A 22,970-nucleotide genomic window follows, 5' to 3' on the forward strand; every position below is an offset into this window, starting at 1 on the left:
ACAATCGTGCTTTTACGTTGTTCGAAGTTTTTCTTCTCTTGTGTTCTCTACCATCTTCAAAGTTCTAATACATATACATATATATATACATAGATATAATGCACAGGATTGCCATATATTGTAAGCCAAAGGATTATAAACCAAATGATATCCACCTGCAATGCCGTCGAATCCTTACGAGGGAAAGCTATACTGCTCGACCAGCAACATGCGAGTTGAAAGAACATTAGCTCCCTTCAAAGATTATATACTGCTACCTTTAAAACGCATTTGTGTGTTCCCTTGCTTACGAATTCAAACTATTTTGTAAATTTTTTTCAATATATTTAATCAGAAAACACAACAGATGTTCAATTTTCTTTCCATGTTGAGAGGTTAGTTTTCATCAAATGACTATGCAAGTTCTATGTGCTGTAACGTATTATTAGACGAGGTTTTGTTGTTTCCATTGTTAAAACTTTGTAAACAGTAGATGTTTATACAGTGTTTTATGCGTTCACAACTGGCGTGAGAATCAGTTTGTTTTACAAGCAGTGAAACCAAAGAAAATACTAGCTCAAATTGCGGATTTATGTTCATAGAGTTCTGCTTTAAAAAACGATCAAAGTGCTAGTGTCACACATCTCTTAATTTGATGCAGTTTTACATCCTTTAACTCAAATATACCAACGAATTAAACCAAAAAGAGAGAATAATGTTGTCAGTAACCTTTTTACCCTGCTGGAATCGCTCTCTGCACACGGAGCAGTTATTTATATACTGTAATGGCATCAAATATAAACAAAATGCAGAGTAGAATAGCAGGCGGCTAGCGGCGGGTCGTTTTTTATTTGCTGATGCTGGTTGTTTGCGGTGGGCGTGGTCGTTCTAGTGACCTGGGACGGCTTGTGTGTGGCAACAGTCGGGTCTTCCTCAGCACGCACCTGTCGGGCCTGTTCGATCGATACTATCCGGGATGTTTGGCGACCAGTCTCTCCTGCAGCCTGGCTTCCCCATCGCCTTTTAGCAAGCGTGGTTGTGCGTGTGGATGCGGCTAAATGGGGTTCCTCGCAGACGCTACTACCTTGTTAGTTGCAAATCATTTTTACGGCGGCCCGCCGGAACTATTGGGCTCTACTTAGCAAGCGCCAGTCGACACACCTAATGATCGAATAACTAGCACTAACTTTGGCGTGTGTACGTGATGTGCTTTGGTACGGGGGGGGGGGGGGGGGGCTTTCTGCGATTTTTCTTTATGCAGTTGCACGGTCGCAATTAGTAGTCTTAACCACAACTACCTTAGCATCTACCTCAATGTCTTTTTTCCAGTGTGATGAAGTGTTTTGTTGTATACGCGTCGACAATTCTTGCGGTTCTGAATTATGTGTGCAGGTGAACTGCAGACACTGGAGTTAAACGCATCCAATCGAAAATGTGTTTCTTGTTTGCTGTATGTTTTACTACAGGATAGATATACTTCTTTAAGAGAGCTAAAACTAGTGCTAAAAGACAGCTAGAGCTCTAGTGCGGCTGCGACGCGGAAACTCTTTAGAGCTGCGTCACTTTCCTAGTCCATGGAAAAATCTTGCTGACGCGGCGCGAGGGACGAATGCTCTCTCGACTTTTCTGTCCGACACGTGACTAACCGATGTTCTTTAACCTTGGGATTCTCAAATTTTTCTTCCTAGTGCTGCAAATTTTTTCTACGTTCCGAACTGATTGTATTTTCTTCTCCCTCTTCTTCATTGTTGCTGCGCACCTCTTACCATTTTATTTTCTTTTTTTTTCACCTTACTATACTCACCCCCATCGGAAGTAGCAAGCCCGCCGTTTCTGGGGCTAACCTGTTTAGTATTCATTAAAGGTCTCTCTCTCTCTATCTCTCTCTCTCTCTCTCTCTCTCTCTCTCTCTCTCTCTCTCTCTCTCTTTCTCTCTCTCTCTGAAGAAGCAAACTAGGTAGTTACGAAAATTTCTATGAATGTGCAAATATTTAGTTTCGGGTGCATGATTTTTTTTTCAGCTCGTGGGTCGTGAAAATGGTAAGCCCTAATTAATGTGGTCAGGCGAGTCCCCCTTACCCTCCCGGTATTGGCGGGGTCGTTTTGCCGATGCAGACGGCAGAAACCTTCAGTCGTGTTCGTTGACGCAGTGACTTCTTTCCTAAATAGCTTTGTTCTCCCAGTTTTGTCACCAAACGTTATCTATCGTGCTCTTACAATATAAGGAATGCACATCCCAAGTATCCCGACTTTGTGGAAGGATATTTTCATACTTCTAAAATTTGGCTAGTGCTATCATCGGTAATTGTACGACAAATTCCTAGGTGTGCTTTTATGACTTGTTTTGAATTCGATTTTGAATTGAGTCTTGCACCGACTGGTTTTTAGCTGTTGACCTGTGTGCACCTGTCACGAGCGTGGGTGCTTGTGTGTTCTCTTCCTCCGTTTTTGTCATTGCGGCCGTTAGTTTTGACGTCGGTATCCATATGTCCGTGATTCCTTTTATTCCGCGATCCATCCGCTACACTTCGGCCAAATATGCAGCGGCGCTGCCCCGTTGTCGAGTTTATGGGCATGCAACCCAAAGAGGCCTTGTATCGTAATTTTGTAGTCTGTTCTTTATCCTGGTTATTCTGAAGTCTCAACGCTGCGGTTTGTGAGACTACCTTTGTTACCTTCCAGAAATACTGATTCAATCTTTGACAACTTCTCAGATTGAAGTGCACGGATGTTAGATGGAACTTGCGCAGTCGCTATCTGCTGTATACTTCGAAGGTTTCGGCCTATTTCACAGCACCAACCCTACTTCCGCGGAAAAAAATTGATTATGCAAATCGGCAGCAAACAGTTCAGTTCCTTTTAAATACGAGATCCGAAAGTAGTTCTTCTGTGCGGGTGGCTGGCGCCGCACATTACATCAGGGGTGTTAGCGCGATCGATTATGTAAGCGATGCGTTTTCTCATTACATAACGCTCGGTAAGAAGATCGTGCAAGTAAGTGTCCCCGTATGCGAACGTTGTGTGGTTGGTCGGGTAGCGGCGAAGTGGGAGATGGTTTCGTATATCTTCGGCCAGATCGGTTACGCTGCGATATTGTCGGCGCTTGTATGGTGAGGGCCCTCCGACGCCCAGGTTTTGTGATCCCGAAACCGGTTGTTAAGGTATCCCTCCCGCCGTCTCGAAGGGGAGGTATCGCCCGATACGGAATCGGTGCTTTATGCGTCCGTAACACCCAGGGTTTTATGGAGGACGTTATTGGTGAAAACGACATGCAGAGCCGTGCGGTCGGTAGGCAATGCTGTTTTCGATAACAAAAGGCTTTTTTATCTAGCCGGTAACCATTAGGTTAACGCGCCAGTGAGGCTGTTTTTCGACTAGCTATCATTGGATGCAGCGAAGCTATTTTTGATTGATTGATTGATTGATTGATTGATCGATTGATTGATTGATTGATTGATTGATTGATTGATTGATTGATTGATTGATTGATTGATTGATTGATTGATTGATTGATTGATTTATTGTGGGGTTTAACACGCCCACGCAACTCAAGCGATAAAGCGCGCCACAGTGGAGGGCCCCGGATTAATTTTGAACACCTGGGGATCTTCAACGTCAGCCGAAATCTCGTACACCCGGACGTTTTTTTGCTTTTCGCCTCCATCACAAAAGCGGCCGCCGCAGACGGGAATCGAACCCGCGACCTCGTGCTCAACAGCACAACGCCTTAACCACTAAGCCACCGCGGCGGGTGCGAAGCTATTTTTTAGCACAGGCTCGCAACTCGCAAGGAAATAACACATTCATTAATTAATGATACCTTACAAGATCAATGAAATCATTGAGTAAGAGGGGTACAAACTTCAAATACTAATACGGCGGTCGTCAACAACAAGGGTTACACAGAAAGTAACACAACGTCGTGACAAAACATAAGTACTAACGGAAGCTCAAACAAATAATACCGCGAAGGTTCCCCTATATGCAGAAAACTTGGATAACAAAAACTTCAGGGTACATTAGAGAAACACAGTAAAAACATTCCGAAGGCCAATGTATAGAATACAAGTGAGCGGCAACGGCAGTGCGACTGAACGGCAGAAACTGCGAGAACAATAACTCAGAGACATCAGAGGTAAAACACAGTAAAAAAAAACGGAAGGCCCAGGTGTACAAAATTTGCTCCAAAAACACATATTATCACACATACGAAGGCCTGTACCAACATAAATTTCATAACGACGGCAAGTACAACAAAAACTAAAGAGAAACCAAAGAGAAGAAAACTAAGCAAGTTGGCACAGCTGCAGCAGCAGACATTAGTGAAGCTAAGTGATAGTAGTGCAATGAAAAATGGTAACACACATGTTCGAGAAATAAAGCTGGATAGAATAGAATAGAAGCGATGCAGTCAGGAAGATCGTTCCACAAAGATATGGCCTTAGGAAGCGCTGATAAGTTGAATGCCGTCGTTTAGCCGTAGATGCGAGTGAAGCTATGCTCAATGTGCAGGCGTCTAGGAATGCGCAGTGATGTTGTTAGGGGTAGTGTAGACAGCCTGGTGCTGGGAATATTTTTATGTACCAAACATAACAGTGCAACAGAGCGACGAACGTGCAATGGCGAAATAGGATGTTCTTGTTTTAATGTTGTTACGCTGCAATGAGTGCGATAATTGCGAGATGTAAACCGGGCTGTTCTTATTTGTATGGACTCTATCATTGTGGTTAGGTAATCCTGGTAAGGGGAGCTGACTAAAGATGCAAATTCCAGCTTGGAGAGTACATAAGTGAAATAGGCCAGTTCACGGATGCTTGTTGGAGAGTTCCGTAGATTTCGACGGAGATAACCGAATGTCTTTGAGGCTTTCGTGCAAATAACACTAATGTGTACCCGACCGTGAAAATTTGGGTGTTAGATTGACGCCTAAGTATTTGTAAGAGCACTGAACTATTGTATATTTTTTTATAGAGTAGGAATAATTAAAGTTATTGTGTTTTCGACTGAAAGTCATAGCCCGGCACTTGGAAGCGTTACTTAAGAGACATCTGCCACACGTCACACCAGCCACTAATTAGGTTAAGGTCTGTTTGAAGGGTTGGGTGGTCGTCATCATTGGTAATACCTTGATATATTATTCAATCGTCAGCGAATAGTCTTGTATTGGAAGATGTATTATTTGGCAAATCATTGTATAGAGGATAAATAAAAGAGCTCCGAGAACACTACCCTGTGGAACCCCCGAGATGACATCGGAGTAAGTGGAGGCGTAGTTTTTAACTGTTGTGAATTGTTTGCGGAAGGAAAGAAAATTGCGGATCCACGAAAGGGTTAAGGAATGGAGTCTAAGTGTAGATAATTTGGATATCAAGCGGCTATAGTCCCCGCGGTCAAAGTCCTTCGAAAAATCGATGAATATGTAATCAGTTTTTTCTTTTCATCCATATTGAAATAGAGATCGGTTGGTAATTCAAGCAATTGAGGATCACACGAGAAGCCTTTCCGAAAACCATGCTGGTGAGAAAAAAGGAAGTCACTGACTCGAGGGGACGGCGGATATGGGAAGCGATAAGATGCTCCAGCAATTTGCAGCAGCTTGTCGTAAGCAAGGTGGGTCTATAGTTTTAAGTTGAGTGTGTACTGCCACTTTTAAAAATGGGAACTACTTTACCCATGTGCCAGTCATCTGGAAGTTGACCAGACATCAAGTACTGTTGAAAAATTTGAAGTAAGAATTGGCTGGATATGTTTTTTGTAATAAGGATAGTATTTTTGTGTTAATGTTGACGGTCCCCGATGTAGTAGACAGTTGGAGTTTGTCAATGGTAAGATATATGGGTTCCATAAACGCCCAGTCGTAATCTGCGATGAAAGGTGTGTGTTGGCATGTATTTTCTTGAGTACACTGATGAAAAGAACTTATTAAAGGCGAATGGGCAGTCACTATCTGAAAGGGGTTTGTGGTCATCACCATAGAACGAGGTATGCGGGCGGTCGGTTCCTGTGGATAACGACTTGCCAAACTTCCGGGGGTTATATTTCAAAAGAGAAGGGAGATCATGTGAAAAGTTTCTATGAAGCTTCATTTTGCCAATTTTCGGCGCTTTCGTAAAATCGCTTTCTTTTGTTTCTGAGCCGGCGGAGTGATTTAGTGAACCACGGGTCGACCTGTCATTCGTTATCGTAACTATGGGAACAAACTTATCCACCAGCCCACAAACCCTGACCCGGAAGAAACACCAGTTTTCGTTGACGGTGCGAATATCAAACAAAGCCATCAACTTTTCAGAAAAGAATACTTCAAGGTCTGAGTACATTGCTGCGTCATCAGCCCTAATAAAATCTCGTATAACTTTGCTATCTTTACCATTGTGGCTAAATGGCACTTGGATAGGAAAATGGAGCAACTTGTGCTCACTTAGTCCATCCCGATAAATGATTGGCCCGACAGTTTCAGGAGCATTACTTTAAATTAGATGTAATAAATTAGATCCACGTGTTGCTGCGTCAACAGTTTTGAAGCGGTTGAAATCCAGAGTTAAGTTTATAAATTCTACAGAAGCACGACTAGGTGAAGAAAGAGACGGCCAATCAAGATCCGGAAAGATAAAGTCACCGAGAAGGTAAACATTTTCGCACTTATAACTTAGCACAGCGGCCGCTATACTCTTTCCAAGTTCATCGCTAAAGGAAGCACCTGCATCAGGTGGCCGGTAGCAAGCGCCTATCAGTATTTTTGAGGAGACGGAAAAGCAGGCAGCCCAAACTTTTTGGAGTGGTGAGTTTGTATCAATCAAAAAAGATGATAGGGTATTCGTATCGCGATAAAAAAAAACAGCTCACCTTCCGTTCAGGATAGTGACACCGATAAATACTGAAACTATTCATGCCTGAAAATAGTTCTGCATTATGAATATTTGGGTGGAGCCATGTCTCAGTTAAGACAGCAATGTCCGTATTTGCTATCGTTCAAGATCGAAGAGATATTTTCACGTGTCCGCTGCAGGCTGCGGATGTTAGTCAACGTCACTGTTAGTGGTCGTACCAAAGGCGAGGAACATGGCCATTGTTGCTTGGGAAGATTATTTTTGCCTGCTTTCTTATTTATCTATTTCTGACAAAGAACAACACTTTGTAGAACTGGCATAAACGTATGTCTTGCCATTCGTTTCTAACCAGTCTACTCACCGTTTAAATGTCTGCTTGCTTTATTTGGCAAACTCAATCAACTTTTTTCGGGATTCACAGGTTGCAACCGCAAAATCATGCTGAATCGAATCCTCTGTATCTTTAAGTTTTTTCGTGCAAGCTTGTACGATTTTTTTCTTTAAACAGAACGAATTTAGCAATTATTGGCCTGTACTTAGCTGGAAAAACCCGCAGAAAACGGTGAACGCGTTCAAACTGCTCACTTGTGAGAGTGATTTGGAGATTTTCTTCGCAAAATTCAATTAGTTTTTTTCTGAATCTGCCCTATCTTCATGAACGTCATCTTCGATACCGAAAAACAGAACATTCCAACGGCGCATCCTATTTTCTGCACTATCACATCGGGATGTAATATGCTGCAGTTGGTCATTTATACCCTGCAAGCTATTCTCGGGCAGGCTGGTTTCACCCGGACTGTGAGATGCAATACACGCTTCCAAGGATGCAACTGTACCATTCAGTTATTTAATTTGCGCGTCAGTTTCGGCCTTCTCTTCTTTAACTCCTTTGAGCTCAGTAAATATTGTCGCCTGCAACGCTTCCAGCCCCCTCACGCTTTCTAGAATGTCCGCCAGAATCTTGACATTGGGTGCCGGGTTTAGCTCAACGTCCCCCGAACAGAGTAGCAGCATGTTAATGACACTGTCACCAATTCACGACGGCACAGTCAAGTATCGCTTCACTGTTTCACATAAATTCGGGGTAACGTTTCTAGGCAACAAACTGATAAATGCGAGTGAAGGACGAATATACGAAACATTTCACGCGCACAGACGGCATTGCGTTCACTGAGTCTGGAGAACACCTATATTCAGGATGCTGCGTAGTAAAATAAGTCGAATAAGCAGTCGGCAATAATACTAAACAGACATGAACAAAGTTTCATATTTACTTAGGTAGTGAAACGCTTAAAGAGCTGAATGCAGGTAAGTACACTGGACAAGTTGCCACTGTTCAACTCCACCCCAAAGAAATCGGGCGTAAAATTAGCATGGGAGGGAGAAGGGGGAGATTCGCCCGACAGTTGTAAATAATGAACAGTATACATTACCAGAGACAATAAAAAGAGTTGTATAAAGACAATGCGTAATGTAGGAGATAATTTGGTGGGTACAAACTAAGCAGCTTGAAATAACATAGGTCAGCCTAAGAAGCCGTGACAGGTAGGATTATGCAGCCGCTTACGGATTTTCCGTACCCTCAAGGGGCCAAGATCGCGTCTGCAAACTCGAGTAGTCTGAAAAAATTTATGCACCCCTCCGTCTAACGATGAGAATGGTTGAACGCGTAGCTTTTTCGTGGCGGATTGTTTGGTTGTCGTCTGAGTTTGGACTGAGTTTCCTTCATGTCGAAAAAGAACAATCGCATAGACACCGGCTTTATTCCGGCAACTGAAGCGTTTTTTTTTTCTCTTTACCCACGATCATTCATCATCATCGTCCGAAAAGTTGGCTTCCCTGCGGTGAGTTCTCCGTAACAGACACCATTAGTCAGAACACTAAACCTTCGTTGTAAAAATAATTTACACAAATAAAAAACACTTGATTGACTGCGCGGCTTGAAAAACTCCTCAATCTGTTCGCGCGCGGCGCTGCGTCACCGTACTAATAGGTCAGCTTGCACGTCGGCGAGGGTGACATCTTCGCTGGAAGCACCAAAAAGCACCATGCAGGATCGCGTAGTTCATAACTAGGTGGCAAACTTTGCGCTTGCGTGGTCATGGTGGCCTTCTTTTCCATCGTCAGTCGGCTGTAATTTCCTCGCTGCGAAGCTTCTGTGATGAAGGCGGACCAGGAAGGCGGTGTCGGCGCCATCGCTAACAGCCGGCGATGAAACCACGATACCTTGTTGTAGCGGCGAAGCAACCAGCACAACCGACCCTACGTGACTAAAGGGCCACGCTTGCGACTGACAGATTTCTCCCTCCCTTCATGCGGCGCGTGGGACGGAGCAGCAAGCGGTGCCTGCCTGCTATCGGGACAGTATGCGAGACCAGCTGGCGCTGCGCATACAACGCGGGGTCCAGGTTGCAGAAAAAGAAAACGAGAGCGATGTTTGCGTTTCCTTTAGCTTTTGAGCCGTGAGCGAATACAAAAGTACAGAAAATTGCCAGAGAATAGTTTTGAACATTCGAAATCGTGGCGCTGCAATAAGTTGAGTGTATGGAGCGCGTGATGGGGCACTGAGAGTGCCCCGATTTCAGGCAAGTCCGAAAAATAGGGCGTCCGAAAACTCGGTCGGCGAATGTAGTACTCACTACTGTAGGAAGAGGAAACGAGCGTCTTCAAATCTGTATCTAACTCTGTGGACTACATCTGGGGACTACACCATTACCAAAATAAAAAACGGCCTTGTAGTCTGATGCTCAGGAAAGAACTAGTTACTACCAGGTTAACCAGGCGGATTGCCTAGTAACTGGATTAAACGTAAGGTACGCTAATCAGATCGATAAAGGGATGAAATCAGAAAATTCATACAAAACGTACTAAGGAGCCGCAACACAGGTGTGGTTGAACGTCTACTGGAGAGTCCTTGATCCTTAAGAGGATGAACATCAGCTGCTGCTGAAGATGAAGATTCTGCGAAACTGACATGGCTAATCGTTGATACGGTAAGCTGGTTATTGAATACCAGCATCTGCATCACGTGCAGCAGCGTGGGCATTTTATTCGCATATTGACAGCGGTCTCCTCTATTCTTTGCAGGGCAGATCGCAGAAAGATCTCTTTACCATTTAGAGAATTTTTGTATAGATTTTGTGACAGTCACATATATTTATGTTAGCTTATTACACGCCGACACTCAGTGTTTTATTTTTGCCTCTAAAAACACAGATGCGAACCATATTTTACAATAATTGTTCTCAGCAACACCTAAATGACATTTTCCTTAATTTGAAATAACGTGCCAGTACCAGAGGTTACATTAACCGAACCAACATATTGTTTCGGTTTTCCACTTCTCTTTCCTCTCTCTTTCCAGAAACAAAGCATAACAGGGTGGTTCGATGAATTGCTTCGGAATCGCACAATATAGGCCTCGAATAGTTTGCTGTTAACACCTCGATATAAAGAGTTACAGTCGTATTACGGAAATGCCGTAGGGCTTTTCTGGGAGCAAAATCTGACTGTGGCAATGATTGCACAATAATAAACAGTGTGTCAAAATTTTCAACTTTACAAAAATAAACTAAACAACGATTGGTATAATTTCTCCCTAGGGGTTTTATGCGTACATTATTTATTTTTTCCTTAAAGCGCCAGGAGCCTAGAGATCACGCATCTATGCGTTGCAGCCACTTTAAAAAGTTTTGTTTGAAGTTTTGGGGCAATGTTTACCTCGGTAACTGCCACGCCCAATGTTTTCAGAGAAAAGTTCGCAGGGTGAACAAAGCATGTACCTTTGATGGCTGTCAAGTTCATTTAAACACGCAGCACACGTTCAGGGCGGATGTGGGTGCGCTCATAAGCCAGCGTTTGGTTTCGATAAACCGATGATGATGATGATGGTTGGGTTTTTATGCCGCAAGGCCGATTTTGATAAACTATGTGGCCCAGTAAACACCCAAGGCCAAAAACAAAGGAATGATGTTCGAACTAGTTTATGTGGTTCGTTATTAGACAGGACGAATTTTGAGCCCTCGGGGAAATTCGTGGTTGCAGAACAATAGCACATCCCTTTGCAATCTGCTCTGGCTCACAAAAGAACGGTCCGCACAAACTATAGCCGCCTTGCCGATAAATAACAACCATTGCAGTCGGTATGCATATTACAGGTCAGCATACAGAATATTTGGTTCAGTCTAGAACCGCCTCCTACCAGTAGGCAAACTTGAACGTGTTCAAGGAAACCACACTAATAGCACATCTCCATTTTAATAGCGCATTCTCCATTTTAGAACCTACAAATTCATTGAAACATTTAGAAAAGGTTTTCGAATGTGGCTTCACTTGCCAAAATTTTCTTTTGATGTGGAGATCGCCTATGCGTGTTCAAAGGTTCCCACGGCATGCTTGAAATTGTATAAAGCAGCACCAACAGGGACATCAGTGCGCGGAAGCGCTGTCTTTCTTACCCGAGAAAAGTGCTTTTTTTTAGCGAATCGAGCCCTAATCTACGCCAATCTCTTCAATGTCTGCGGCGCTTTCATCATAACTGAAGCCATGCCTGTAGGCACTCCATCGGGGTTGCATGCGATCCCAGCGAATATCAAATTTGACAGGACAGCCGTCTCCGGTAAATGCCTCCGGTGAGAACCGAGTTTATCTTTTAGATTGGGGATATCGTTTTAAGCCACTGCCCTTTTAACAAAGCGGGGGGAACGTGGTGAACGAAAATTCTTTAACATGCAGCTGTCGGTCTTTCTCTCCTGAACGCAAGAATACCATCGCGTGGGATATATTCGTAGAAAGAACGATGCAAAAGACGTCGCACCGGAACTTTAAACCGCATTTTTGTCGAAAACATTTTTTTTGCGGCTAGGTTTTTCACCGAGCTTTCCGCCAATGTCAAAGATATCGAACAATACGTGCAGCTTCAGCACTGTCTGCACAGGAGCTGAAAGCCAACGAATACTGCACGCGAGGTTCCTTAAATAGATATATATATATATAGGGAGAAATAAAACTTAGAAGATGGTGGAGCACAGCACAAACGAAAACTTCGAACAATGTAGAAGCCACAATTGTTGCCAACGTTCCAGCAAAAAGACTTGCCTTGTCAAGGTTCGAAGGTTTCTTTGCTTGTATATATATATATATATATATATATATATATATATATATATATATATATATATATATATATATATATATATATATATATATATATATATATATATATATATACATATATATACATATATATATATATATATATATATATATATATATATATATATATATATATACATATATATACATATATATATATATATATATATATATATATATATATATATATATATATATATATATATATATATATATATATATATAGGGTTTGGAAATGAGGGGCTCGTTAGGAAATACAGAAAGAAATGCCGGCAGTCTACAACGCCAAACAAGGCATAGGGGAAGGTTAGACAATTTTTTTACCGTTAGTGACGTTACATTATTATTAATTTTTTTAATTAATTACGTGAGAAAGAAAGGAAGAAAAACACGCGCCCAGAGTGGGGACCGAACCCACGCCTTTCGATTAGATCTCGAATGCCTTACCAATTCGGCTATCTGAGCGACTGTGTTCCGCTTCACTTTCTGGGGTATTTATATTTACTACAACTGTATCTGATGCTTGAGGGTGGTAGCCAGCGCCACTCAGACTACACGGGGAGAAGGGGACCTTCTTTTTCAACCCCCGGGGCGTGACGCGAACGTCTACAGCCTGTCATGAGCGGTCAACTGGCGGGAAACCCTCTTATGCTACCTTGGCATCAAGGCTGCGAGAACCGAGGCCCTCGCTAAGCTTTCGCGCGATAACAGGGTTTGGAAATGAGGGGTTCGTTAGGAAATACAGAAAGAAATGCCGGCAGTCTACAACGCCAAAGAAGGCATAGGGGAAGGTTAGACAATTTTTTACCGTTAGTGACGTTACATTATTATCAATTTTTTTAATAATTACTTGAGAAAGAAAGAAAGAAAAACACGTGCCCAGAGTGGGGACCGAACCCACGCCTTTCGATTAGATCTCGAATGCCTTACCAATTCGGCTATCTGGGCGACTGTGTTCCGCTTCACTTTCTGGGGTATTTATATTTACTACAACTGTATCTGATGGCAGCCAGCGCCACTCAGACTACACGGAGAGAAGGGGACCTTCTTTTTCAACCCCCGGGGCGTGACGCGAACGTCTACAGCCTGTCGTGAGCGGTCAACTGGCGGGAAACCCTCTTATGCTACCTTGGCATCAAGGCTGCCAGAACCGAGGCCCTCGCTAAGCTTTCGCGCGATAACAGGGTTTGGAAATGAGGGGCTTGATAGGAAATACAGAAAGAAATGCCGGCAGTCTACAACGCCAAAGAAGGCATAGGGTAGTCAGAGTAGTCAGAGTGGCGCTGGCTACCACCCTCAAGCGTCAGATACACTTCTAGTAAATATAAATAGCCCAGAAAGTGAAGGAGAACACAGTCGCCCAGATAGCCGAATTGGTAAGGCATTCGACATGTAATCGAAAGGCGTGGGTTCGGTCCCCACTCTGGGCGCGTGTTTTTCTTTCTTTCTTCTGTATATTAAAAAAATGTTTATTTCATTACCCGTAGTGAAAAAGAAAAGAGCCTAACCACACCCCTATGCCTCCTTTGGCGTTGTAGACTGCTGCCCTATCTTTCTGTATTTTCCTCAACGAGCCCCTCATTTCCTTACTATATTATTCTGCGAAAGCCTAGCGAGGGTCTCGGTTCTGGCAGCCTTGATGCCTAGGTAGCATAAGAGGGCTTCCCGCCAGTTGCCCGCTCATGACAGGCTGTAGGCGCTCGTGTCACGCCCCGGGGGTTGATAAGAAGGTCCCCTTCTCCCCGTGTAGTCAGAGTGGCGCTGGCTACCAACGTTTTTAGATTAGGTCAGTTGGCAAAGAGCGCGGCCTTCCAAGCACCGCGGCGCGGGCCGGTGCTGTCGCCGACCAGGCGTTGGCGCTGCGGTAGCGTTCAGATCGGTCTCGGCGCGTCGTCTGCTACTCCTTGCTTGGAAAGGCGCCGGTGAACGACCACCGCACACCGTTAATGTTCTTCTTTGACATGCGAAATCCAACTTCGCTCTACTCTTACGCTTTAGTGACAAGAGCTTTACATTTTTATCGACATTATAACGAGAAACAAGCTCTACTTAAGAAAAAAAAAAGGGCAAGGCAAACACTGCACAGTCCGCTTGTCTTCGGCTGCTTCCCGTTCCATTTATTTTTCCCCAGTACGAGATCCTTTATAGCTCAATAATGTTTAAAGCATACCCGAACACGTCTTACACTTCTGAAACTGCGGGAAAGCTACAATAGTCAGCCATCTACTTGGAATCAAGAAAAGACGCCTCGACATTTTTATGTATGCTGTGGAAGCAAATGCAGTAGGTACGTTTTCACAAGAACATATTTACAACCCCAACAAAACTGATCAAGTGAGCCGATTGGAAACCAAGTGCTGACGTGCGCGCTCAGCAAATTCTTGGTATTTTAACTGCGGACACGAAAAATTACGATTTGTTAAACAGCTAGCTTCGCTGTTAACAAAGAAAATCGAACCAATTATTAAACCAATGTTTTTTTTTTTCTCTGACAGGTATAATGTGGTTTCTTAAAAGAAATAAACGTTTTTTCTAGGATGAGAATGTTTGTCGTACTGCTATTCTTTTTTGTTGGTTCGTAAATCTGATGGACTATCTGTTAGGGTCACAGAAACTTTCATGCATCTTCTTGTAGTCCTGATATGCCAATTTTTTAAAGCATTTAGCCTTCATTTATCTTCTTGTAGCCCTGATATGCCAATTTTTTAAAGCATTTAGCCTTCATTTATCTTCTTGTAGCCCTGATATGCCGATTTTTTAAAGTGTTTAACCTGGTAGTTTTTCCGCCGAGCCATCGCTTATGCTTTCTTCTGCGTTGATTTTTCCTGCACGTTTCTTTTTGCAATCTACCGATAGGCAACACTTCTCAGTTTTGACTAGTCAGATTTATAAGAGGTTTAACGCGCCGACGCTTCACAGCTAGGCGATGAGGCGTGCCGTAGTGGAGGGCTCCGGATTAATTTTGACCACGTAGGGGATCTTTGACATAAGCTGAAATCTCGAACACACGGGTGTTCTCGCTTTCCGCCTCTATCAAAATAGCGGCCGCCGTGGCCGGGAATCGAACCCGAGTCCTTGCGCCCAGCTGCACGGCGCCTTGGCCACCGCGCCGGGTAGGGATCTGATCTGACAGCACCGGGAATATGTTGTGCCACACACACTTCATGCCCTTTCACGGCAGTTGTTGCGGATGAAACGTCTGGAAACAGGTAACATTTGTTCCGAGGGCTGATCTTTAAGACAACAATGTAGCGAATAAATGTTGCTACATTCTTCTGCCTTGTAAGCTGAGGGTGAATATTCCCATTTTGATCGCTGTAGCTACACGGCGGGACAAGCAAACCTGTTGAATTAACTTCAACCGACAAGTTTTGCCCCACTACTGCACCCTTCTCAATCAGCACAATTGCACCCAGAATCTTCGAGCTTGTAGAAGATAACCTAGGCGAAGCCTTCACATTCTACGATTGAAATGTCGGACATATGCTGAATTCCTGCATAACTGCGAACCACAGCTCAGTTACCAACGTACGTGCTGACATCGGCGCTTTCTACACCACTCGCGCCACTTACGCCAGTTTCCTCGCGCAAAGATCCATCATTTTGGCAGGACGCAACATAGGTGGGAACCACTGTCATCCATTTATGTCGTTTTCGGCATGACTTTGATGTCTTTGGTGGCGACAGATGCTCAGGTATGTCAGGGAAAATACGGGGCGCCGCGCCGTCCCTCAGAGTCCGCCAGCCTATCCTCACAGTTTGACAGTTTACGGCGTGTTCGTAACAGTTTACGATGTCTGAAGACTCACAATAAATGTCACAAACGTATGTTTAGGGCGTAACCTTGAAGTTTTTCCGCGTAATCGCGCTTTCCCACTCCTTGAATCCGTCATGAACCTTCGGCGCTTTGAAGAAATGCCGCTGCACGGACTTGGCCGCTTCCGAAGCATACCCCGAATGGTAGCCCGGCGCGCAGCACGTCAACAAACCGCACCGACACTTCAGAGATCCACTAAAATATGTATGCACGATGACAACACAGAGCTAATACGTTAATACAGACGTGACGAAAAGGCGAGCGCCAACAGCACAGCGAAAACACATGGCCGGGGCGAGCTTCGCTCCCCAAACTAGATCTCAAAGCAACGCAAGCGCCACCTCTCGGAATGGCGACACAATGGTGCCGCCTCTCGAGGCGCAGTTTGCAAACTGACCTAATCTAAAAACGTTGCTGGCTACCACCCTCAAGCGTCAGATACACTTCTAGTAAATATAAATAGCCCAGAAAGTGAAGGAGAACACAGTCGCCCAGATAGCCGAATTGGTAAGGCATTCGACATGTAATCGAAAGGCGTGGGTTCGGTCCCCACTCTGGGCGCGTGTTTTTCTTTCTTTCTTCTGTATATTAACAAAAATGTTTATTTCTACCACACCCCTATGCCTCCTTTGGCGTTGTAGACTGCTGCCCTATCTTTCTGTATATATATATATATATATATATATATATATATATATATATATATATATATATATATATATATATATATATATATATATATATATATATATATATATATACACTACGCCTGAGGCAAAACTTTGGATAAAGCAGTGACCTAATGCCACGCTTAGAAATTCGTCGAAGTCAACAGCAAAACGTAAAACGGTTTTAAAAGCGGTAAAAAGATAGCTCCATAACGGCGGCGCTAAATCTTAATAGCAAAACACTATTCAATAAATGCTCGAACTTCTACGGGTAAGCCGACGCATGTACGGTAAAATCCGTTCTTGCGCTCATCTTACCCGCCGCGGTGGCTCAGTGGCTAAGGCGTTGCGCTTCTGAGCACGAGGTCGCGGGTTCGATTCCCGGCCGCGGCGGCCGCTTTTCTGATGGAGGCGAAAAGCAAAAACGCCCGTGTGTACGAGATTTCGGCGCACGTTAAAGATCCCCAGGTGGTCAAAATTAATCCGGAGCCCTCCACTACGGCGCGCCTCATCGCCTGCGTTGCGTCGGCGCGTTAAACCCCACAATCAATCAATCGCTCATCTTCTTGGTCAGCAGCAGAGTTGGGGTTTAATTTGTGACGATTACATAAGTGCAGCAGCTAATAATGCGAGAGGTATACCGCCCATTACACTGTTTTCGCACTACGTGGGTGTGCTGGGAGCCGGTCAGCGCAGTTTAAAGATAACTTAGGTGTTTCAGCTGGCTATACGAGAACCCACTGCATAAGAACACTTAGTAAGCACCAGAAGCAGATGTGGTTGCATCCGCACTAGATCGGTCTGATGGCGATACAACCCACCTTGCAAGCACTAATTTCACGTTGACTAAAATATTTTCTTGCTTGCGTTCAGAGGAAAGTCTTAAACACGGTCGCAGCGCAGCGAATACAACACCGTCTCTCTCAGAAGTCTCGTGAGGAAAAAATTAACGCATTTTCATTGATATAAGACGCCGGATCTGATAGTACCTTACATGCGATAAACAACAGCTTCTACAACCTGCCTCGGCGATTAGCAACTTTCAAGAGAGGGCGCCACGAGAAGCTCCAACGAAAGAGCGCGAAATAAACGCGCCCGGATGTCTGGGATGCCGATTAAGGAAATACAGGCATTTATAAAAACTTCGTAGCTCGCGCGAATAACGTTAAAATAAACGCATGTGCGCTGCCATTTTTCCTGAAGCGATTTTTTAGCAATTCGTAAGCGTAATTTTCTAATTTGCTGCGAAAGAAAGATAATTTTGCGTACGCTTAGGGCTGCAGATAAGAAAAAGTTTCTTTCTGCTGTACTTAGTGCACACCAGCGCCCATTCGAGGCTTTCCATTTTTTAGTAGCCAGTACGTAATATTTTGATGTGTTTTTTTTTGTAGAAGAAGCTCTCAACAGCCATTACAGGGCAGCTACACTATGTCAACTTCCACTCCCGAGATAAGACTGGGCATAAATGGAGTAGCAAAACAAGTGCCAGTGACCAGTGCCTAAATGATTCAAAACACCCATAATGAAATTGAAACTATTCCAGAATCGTTTTATATTTCGCAATATAGCTCTATAATCAAAACCCGATCAAGGAAGAAAGATGTCTAATTACAGCGGTATTACTGCCCCTGTGTAATGATCTCCTCTCCGTAGTTTCAAGAATAAACTGTGCTTTCACAAACTAGAAAAGTAGGCTGCATAGAAACGGTGCCTAAATAGCTGCGAAATACCCATCTTGAAATTGAACTGTTCGGATATCGTTTTTCTTAATTTTACCATAAAACGCATTGCACAAAATACCAGAAAGAAATAAAGACGGCTAACGGGAAGCTGCCCTAATGGAGGGCGCGTTCTTCTGCTTGAAAATTAAGAGAACTGGTATGGGATATACGCACATATATTATCGAAAATGCAATTATGCGTCAGAAGGTGAATTACCTCAAACTTTCAGAGTGCATGTGTGCTTGCTTGTTGGTCGAGGCGGCGAATGTTCCTGCGTATACGGCTTGAAATTGATTGCAGAAGCATATTTCGATATCGTAATTAGCGATCATGTGACCTGGTGCAAACGTCTCATTACTAATAATCCCCAACATGAAAACACCGAGTGGGAAGTACGCATTAAATAAAAACGAAATGCGCTTTTACCGATTAAGGCATTCACATAATTTAATGCGCATTTTTTCTTGTTTCTTCCAAATCAAACTCTACTAGATGCGAGAGGTAGCTTTCAAGGTGAAGAAAAAAAACCATTTTAAAGGGGGTTTTGATTGGCAATAAAGAGCCAAGAGGGCTTGAAAACAGCTAGAATTCGCTTACATCGTTAAAACGTCCACGTTCTGATTATGTTAAAGCAGGCACGAGCTTTTTGGAACGTTCAGTAAAATCCAGGTGCATAAACATTATCTGATAAGCGCAACAGACGTTTCGTCGGGAAGCCACGTAGGTAAAAGGGAGTGTTTGTTTTGTTGGTGGTTTATTTCATTCACATTGGAAAACTTGTGGGAGGTAGTCATAGTCTCTTTCCTTTAACCACTCCGCTCTCTTTTCACAGGCTTATACACTTGCACTTTGAGCATACCATAGGAATAAACATTATGTTTTTTTAGACACCTCGCTACACTGGAGCCCGAATGTCGTCCTTAGTAGAGGTCCCACCTATGGGCAGGCCGAAGTTAGTATTTGTCACTTCCGATTCGGTTACTGGGCTACAGCGCATAGCGGCCTCAGAGAAAAACTTCTCAACTCACTTTTTTCCTTGCGCCTCTCCCGACAGGACCGACTGGCTGACCGACTGTGAGTCCCGTGAGCCGCACGTCAAAATTTCTAATCTATTTGCCCTTTGCTCGCCAACTGAACACCGTATAATTGTATCATTTCACTCCTCGCCCATCACCAGCGTCTTTTCCCCCTCTCCTGAGGGCGCATCACTTTGCGCAGAGATTAACTGGGAGAAGGTACAAGAAGGGGAAACTGAAAACTGGATGGAGGGATCAATTAAAAAATTTTGGTGGCAAACAATTGGTTAGGACGATGCAGTAAAGGATCACTTCGAACGTTAGAGAACAAGCCCTCCTGCTGCAGACAACATAAAATGTTCAAAATAGTCTGATGAAGTTGATGATGACGAATCCTATGCGAGAGTCGCTAACCCTTAGATCCTTCAACTGCATTTGTTCAGTAAGAAACACCCTTGGTTCTAGAACTAGATCTACTACTAACTGTATTTATAAACAAACGCTAAGCATAGAAGTGAGTGCTGTCTCCAATTAGACCAGCAGTTAGCACGACTTGGTCCAAAAGAACTACGTAAAAAGTATTCCTGTATTTAAAGCACTAGAAACTAGTTGCTCTAGAGAGGTTCAGCTCTGGACAAAAGTGGCCCAGAAATGTTAGAGTAAGGTTTTAAATGAAAACTGTACAGAAGAGGCAAGGGTCAGGTGAAGTCAGGTGCCCTGAAGATATTTCCTCGAATTATTATTTTTGCGGTTCATCCCCGAAAGCCTCTCCTATACAGTTACGTTTTGCAACCTGCATTGCGGGAGCCAATGCTTTATTATTCAAGGACGTTCACCCTTCGTGAACCAACTTGGACGATTCTGCCTCGTCATATTTGTAAGCGTAGAGCCTCTCATTCGCAAGCTTCACCAGGTGGGTTTTAGAAACTCAACCACCTCCCATGTCCATAAAAACAGTGACCTCCTTCTTAAAAGTGGTAAACAAGTTCGCCCTCGCATCGGCATATATCAAGAGCAAGAAAAACCGATGACTATTGGGTTACTGGATGACAAATATGGGGTCTAATATTGCTATCTAATATTACGGTTCCCGAATAAATGACGGCTTATTTTTTCCGAAAAAGCAGCTGCAAGGTCAGTTCGCAGAACTATCTGAGATAACATTGGGTGGCCCAACCTACCCGTGCAGATTAATTTTATTTTTGTTTCTTAGTGCCAGCCATAGCCTGCTGACACACGTCTGTGGCCTCGTGGCGATTTAGAAACCTTAAAAAATTCTCTTGTGCAGGCATCGATATATTTCTTCATAATGCCACGGGTACGCGGAAGACCGGTTACGATAGCCTGCAAACACACTGGTCACGCAGAGGAAGCAGTCTTGGGGAACGTTTCACGTTGCGCTAGTGCTGGCCTTTCCTTGAAAGCTACGGCATCACAGAGAAATATAAGGATGGTTGCACACGAGAAATTTTCTAATAAACAAATAGGCGCATGGACTGTGTTAGCATGCTGCCAGTTACTCGTTGCAGGAGTGAGATCATATACGTCCATAGGAAGATGACGGCACGTACTATGCGTCTTTGCTGTTCCGCGCACGTAAACCGAGCCCGTTTTTTTTTTGTATGATTGACGTTGTATGCAAGCCTATATATTTCAGCAAACAAAAAATGTTTCAAGCTCTTTCTCAGTTGTACACTCATCTCGGGTCTCGTTTCAGGGATGTGTTTCAATAGCGATAATAAACTAAATGGCTGAAATTCGGAGTTAAGGGGCTACGTTATGTGCGTCTTATAGCGCTCTACCTCAAGGAACCACAGTGTATAATAAAGCAGCTTTCCTAAAGGCTGTGAGTTTGCCCAATTGAAAGGTCGCTAAGACGATAGTCTTTTTGGGGGAATCTAAACATAAAAATGTTAGTCTGTCTTTGTTTCGATTCAGACACACGACCAAAAGACAAAAATTGCTTTGAAACGGGAAGTTTGTTTAGGCAGCACCCTCAAAAAGCACTAAATCTGGTACCATAATTAGTGCGGCTCGACACTTGAGCGAAAGAAAACGCATAAGGCGTAATTAGAATAAATCGTTTATTTCGCATATCAGGGGGCATGATGCTGGAGTGCTGCTGAAAAAGCTGAGGAAAATAAGCTTGACCGATCCGCACGCTTTCACGTTGCCAGGTGAGTTGTACAGCGCAGTGAAAACAACTGCAGGCAGTTCTTGTTCTATGAGTTACACTCAGCTGCAGTACAGGTATAGAAACGACATAGCAACTGCACGCAACAAACTCAGCGAACAAGATGTCGAAAAGTCAAACAAAAATATCATGCAGAGGTTACAATCGGGATTACACGCAACAAGGTTTATATTATAAAATCTATTACACGAATACAAAATGACCCAGGGAACAATTGATTTAAATGGAATGTGCAGCTATGTCATTTCTCAATTATTTTATTTACAGGTTTCTAGCTCTGGGTCTCTTAAAAAATGTGGAAAAGGAAAAAAATGAAAACCATTGGAGAAAAAGGTCATTCATGTAAACGGTACTTTTGGGCTTACGAAAAGCGATTTTTTTCTTAGGAATTGTTCTGTTACTTGACTGCTGAATAAAGTAGGTCTGATCAGATACTTTTATTAGGACTACAATGGTTTCTAGCTAAACATCAATGTATCTCTAGTAGCAGGCAGAGTTTATTTAATTGTGCATATGTGTGTGCTTAATGTTTGCGAGAGCTATAAAATGCGCATAGGAGGCAATGTTTTGTCCAAAAAGTGCAAAAAGGGCTTGCCCAAAAGCTAAACCTCGGGGAACCTTTCAAGTACAGCAGTATCGACCCAAATAGATGGTGTGCAAGCAGTGCAACGCGGAACAATTGAAATGACTTGCGCAAAACTCCGCGTTCGTTGTGTGAGGATCGACCCTTGAGAAGAAGAACGCTGGTGGTGGGAGGAAAAGGGAATATTGGCATTTGCGTACAATGGGAGGCAGAAGATCCTTCAACAAGATTTGCAGTGAAGTTAGCAGACACGGCAGTATTTTTTATTATAACTTTTGGTATCTTACACAATGCCGGAGCGATTTTTAGGCCCGATTGTTTGAGTAAAGAATGAGCTTTAAAGATTGGAATTCAAAAAAAGCTTTCATAAAATGGAAGGACCGCAAAATACTTCTTTTGCGGCAGTTATTTCATGTCGTTATCGTCGTCATTTATGAAATTTAAGAGAAATTTGAATGCGAACCGTTAGAAAATTTTATTTACGGCTATTAGAGTAATGCACTGTCATCATTTCTGCGAGAAATATGAAAGTCAGTGTGCTCAAAATCTCCAGACTTCTGAAATAAATATATCCACAGAAAAGGCGAAAAAAACGTTCGGTAACCTGACTCCAATATAACATGTCGACGAGCATGAAAACATACGTTGAATGTCGTGGGTGCGTATAAATCCCCACTTTTATCAATACTTTCTCGTCTTTGGCATTTTTCAGGCCATGGGGCTATAGAAAAGCAGAAAAGTTATATATTTTAATTAGCACCAACTAGGGCCCTGAAAATAAGATGTATGCAAGTAAATAGTACTTAAGTCACTCTGCCACACACCCATTTTATATCACTAATGTCAAGTGCCATAAACAGTTTTGCGTGCTCTTATGAATAGCAGATATGTGACTCTCTTCATATTGCGGCCACGTGCTAACACCTCATAAAAGAAGCTTAAAATTACCGTTCTGTAAGTTGTCCCCATTGTATATTTCTTCATCATTTTAATGGTAGCATGCTTGTTGC

General features: G+C 43.3%; 1 non-coding gene across 1 annotated transcript; it reads right to left on the minus strand.

Moving 5' to 3' along the window:
- Positions 1-12,836: 12,836 nt before the first annotated feature.
- Trnar-ucu (transfer RNA arginine (anticodon UCU)) lies at positions 12,837-12,908 on the minus strand. The gene has a single exon. It is a non-coding gene; the product is annotated as a tRNA-Arg (tRNA).
- Between the last annotated feature and the right edge of the window lie 10,062 nt (positions 12,909-22,970).

This window comes from Haemaphysalis longicornis, unplaced genomic scaffold, assembly GCF_048455015.1.
Source record: "Haemaphysalis longicornis isolate Haplotype H1 unplaced genomic scaffold, Haemaphysalis longicornis Haplotype H1 scaffold_7, whole genome shotgun sequence".
NCBI lineage: Eukaryota > Metazoa > Arthropoda > Arachnida > Ixodida > Ixodidae > Haemaphysalis > Haemaphysalis longicornis.